Below are 4,603 nucleotides of genomic sequence, written 5' to 3'. Positions count from 1 at the left end.
GGAGGATATCTCCGTTCAAGTACTCTCACCGGGGTGTTGCGCATGCACGTTCCGATAAATGCTGGAGTCCTATCAGCGTGATAAAGAAACAACTGTCTGTGCGCTTCGCCGTTCGGTGCAGCCGATCGTAGGGTGAACGTGCAGTTATCTTCACGCGGCAGCATGTTAAAGATGTTTGCGGTGCCTTTATCTGCAGTGCAGCCTAAAGGTGAGGAACACGTTGACGAAAAAGTTTACAGTAATCTCTTTCCTCACCATGAGTGTCTTGCAAGCGTCTAGAGCAACGCTTTTCTGCTCAATATAGCTTACTCGGGTGTCTCAACAAGAAGTGTGGTTTTTAACGTCATTTGGTATGAATTTTTTGCCATCTGTAGCTCGCCTTTCCTGGTTAATTTTTATTTATTTATCTAGTTATGCGAACAATACTCCCTTGTCCACTTCAAGCTCTGCAGATCAAGCCTGTTGAAGTGGTTGTTGAAGTTGAAGTTGAAGTTGAAGTTTATTTCTCGCTCTCAGTGGTACAAGTATTGCTTACAGTATTACAGTATTACAAGTATTACAGTGGTACAAGTACAAGTATTACTGGGAGAAAGAGGACGCAGGGAAAAAAGCTGCTTGAATGCAGCTTGAGAGGCACCCTGCGCCCACACTGCTGAGGCAACGTATTGCCTCAGTTGTTAGTTTACAAGACAGCTACAGGTGAGGCACTCGAAAACAATAAATAAAGTATCAACATGAATATAATATCTACAGTGGCACTTAAACATTAGTATCACAATCACAACAAAAAGCGTCATAAATACTCAAAAAACCAAAAGCATCACATCAACCAGGTGTACAACAGCAGAATTCACACGTGTTACAGCTTTAATCACAGTTCGGAACAAGTTGTAATTAAACGTCTTCAAAAAGATACAAAATGGTTTTTAGGCTCTTTACCGTGATGCATTTTAGCGATATGTTGTTATTTTCTAAAATGTTTAGGTATTTCGACAGAATAAAAGATAAAGATTGCATACCGTATTTGGTCCGACAAAGAGGCAGTGACCAAGGAAAATGAGAGCGGGTATCGTAGACGGTTGAATAGCGAGACATTTTTAGAAGTGAGAGAGTGGTTTCATTGTTAGTAAAAACCGCAGTTTTGTACATTGATAGCAATCTGAAAGGAAACAAAGAAGTGAATGCGCAGAATGCGTTGAACGGTCTATCAAAATTGACGCATCATAGAGGAAATACACTTTTCGATGTTACTTTCTAAAGTCTAAAACACTTCAGTTTTCTCGCTTCGCACAGTCTATGGAGCGCCACTAAAAGTTACCAGTGCTAAATATTTACAAGCGTTTTGAACTAAAATAACGTCCTCGCCCGCGGACAACTTAGCTAAGACTTTACTGCAATCAAGATGCTATGTTGAAGCATTTACTGTTTTCTTTCTCAGGCTCTACTTTCGCCCACAATGTTAGAGAACCATAGCATTAATTCTTATTTGTTGTTGCCATTTCTTCTAATTTCCTGTCAGTAACACTTTGCAAACGAATCTATTACTGCTTTATTATTATTTTTTTCAAACAAATACGCTCATTTAATCGCCTTCTCCGGGCTTCACAAACAGAATATTGTCACGTGGCGTGACGGTGGGTGCATTCGCAGAGGAGATACCAGCGGGCCGGTAAAGAATTTCGGCGAGTTGTCGTGCTAACTGCTGCCCACAAGCAACTGAGCATCTCGGAGTCGATTATGTAGTAGCAGTTTCACCCGGCAATGTTCAAGGTGCGAACCCCAGCCGCTTTCTGCCGCGCTCAATTTAAAGACAACATTGCCCGCTCGTGATGACGGCCATGGAAGAACGAGTTATATCGAACAACTAGGAAGCAGCAGCGCGTGATTATGATTTTTCGAGACCGCTTTGATGCCTTCTTGCCTAGCAAACAACGTGATGAGGCTATTGCCACCGGCAACAACAAGAGCGCAAAAGTAAAGATCAGAAACGAGAACAACGCTTCGCGGAAATATAATACGTCCAGGGCAACTCATATGTGATGGTTACTTTTTTTTAATAAACCCTAATTTCCATATAAGCGCCTACTTTTCTATGTAAGAACACCCTGTATGCAATAAGAAGTTTCTAGTGAGAACTTGCATGGAATGCAAACGCCGGCACAGAAAGACAGTCGTTGCCGCGGTGGCGCGTTGTTGCTGGGTTCCCCACTGCAAAAAAAAAAAAAATAGAAATAGCAACCGTGAAACTTTGAAGCAAACAAAGAAAACCCTGCACACTGAGTCGCTATCAGCGCGCACGAGAAAGCGGCTGCAATGTTTCGCTCCTCTGACGTTCGTGGTGTCGTAACAGTGTTGAAATAATAAAAGGAACACTTGGATTGACGTTGTATCTTCTTATCACGATCTAAAACATTCTGAAACACTTTTTTTGTTTCTCTAACCCCGTAATAGTTAATTTATATATAATGCCTTTTTTCATGCTAGAGAAGCATTGCGGCGTAAAATGCACAGTGATCCCCCTTTCTCTTTATCTCTCTCTCCCTCAATGATGTTTTTTTAACGTCCACGGAAATTTATATACCTTGCAGCCACTGAGCCGCCGTGGTGGATCGTTGAATAATTATTAATAAGCAAGTCATTTATTGTCAAGTTAAACAAAAGTGTATTTATTTGCAAAGTAAGGACTTAGTTGTATGATTAGTTGGTCTGCCGTTTTCTACTGGGTGAGCTGAAGAAGGGACGAAATAGGGCTGTAGTGAGTAACGACACAGAGAGAAGTGCGAATATATGCAAACACATCATTGATGCGCCGTCACGCGGCCAGGACATTCGATCCTCGCTGTTAGCCTAATAAGAGGACGAGAGCCTGACTTGCCTAGAAAGACTTCCCTGCTCAAGGTCAGATACCCAGTGTTGGGTCCTCGGATAATAAGGCCGCGGTCGAGAGGCGCCAAGAAAACAAAAGAAGGCCAACACGCGTTTCTTACTAGTAGAAGAGTCAAACTGCTAATATGTGGTCCATAGTCTCTGAGACGTTACAGGAAGCATGTCTTGCATATTCTGCAAATTCAGTTAGGTGACACTACCTCTATGTTAAAGACATATCCAACGTGGGGAAAGCAAGCCTGGTTGCTCAGAATGCTACGCGTAGTATTAAAAGTCATGCTTAGGATCCTGCCTTTGAAGCAGGCTGTGCCGAATACTTGATTGGTTACAGTTCCTGGAGGTAGTACCGCTCATACATACATACATACATACATACATACATACATACATACATACATACATACATACATACATACATACATACATACATACATACATACATACATACATACATACATACATACATACATACATACATACATACATACATACATACATACATACATACATACATACATACATACATACATACATACATACATACATACATACATACATACATACGTACATACATACAAACATACGTACATACACACATACATACATACATACATACATAATACATACATAATACATACATACATACATACATACATGCATACATACATACATACATACATACATACATACATACATACATACATACATTCGTACATACATACATACATACATACATACATACATACATACATACATACATACATACATACATACATACATACATACATACATACATACATACATACATACATACATACATACATACATACATACATACATACATACATACATACATACATACATACATACATACATACATACATACATACATACATACATACATACATACATACATACATACATACATACATACATACATACATACATACATAAGTCTCGAAAATGGTAGAAGTGTTCGCGTGCCATTGCTGAGGAGCTCCCTTTTGTTCTTGATCAGTCTCTTAATTAGTCTTCATTTCTTCATGCGGCCCTCAATGTCCCGGTATACCCCTGGAACGCATTTGGTGGTCTTTCTGCAGTGCAGATGTATGCATCTCACCGACGATATTAGCCAAATAATAGCAAGGTTTCTAGCCGCTTCATCGTCTTCTTTGTAACAATATGCACTGATGTGGACGCTCTCTGGAAGCTTATCAGCAGCCCAATAACGGCAAGAAGGGGTCAGAATTATTGATGGAAAACACACAAAGGAATTTTGCGAAACAGCACATGTGAAACACACGTGAAACACGCATGAAACATGACACCTAACTGGGTGCAGGCAGTCTCGGCTCCGGTCGTTATTCTGTGATTTGAGCAGCCACTGGGGTCACTGATAATCCAGATGTAAAGCTGGCCGCCAAATGACAAGTGTAGTACTGATTTGAGCGCGACTGCAGTTGGAGCACCTGGCTCGAAGATTAGTTATTGCAAGTTGTATCTGACATCTTTGAAAGTTCAGTTCAAGCCTAGAGGAGCAGGAAACTTTCAGGAGCAATAAGCGACATACGCTTCTAAGGCAGCGTCCGCATGGTCCCACGTTCTGTTGCGTTACTTCACACACAAGTAACATATCTTGCTCCTCCCCCCAGATGCATCACTCGTTTTTTTTCTCTCTCTCTCTTTCTCTCTTTCTGACTCGCAGCTATCCCTTGGA

The sequence above is a fragment of the Amblyomma mixtum genome, chromosome 2, assembly GCF_055824585.1.
Source record: "Amblyomma mixtum isolate Tamu chromosome 2, ASM5582458v1, whole genome shotgun sequence".
In the NCBI taxonomy this organism is placed as follows: Eukaryota; Metazoa; Arthropoda; class Arachnida; order Ixodida; family Ixodidae; genus Amblyomma; species Amblyomma mixtum.
This window is presented reverse-complemented; position numbering follows the sequence as displayed.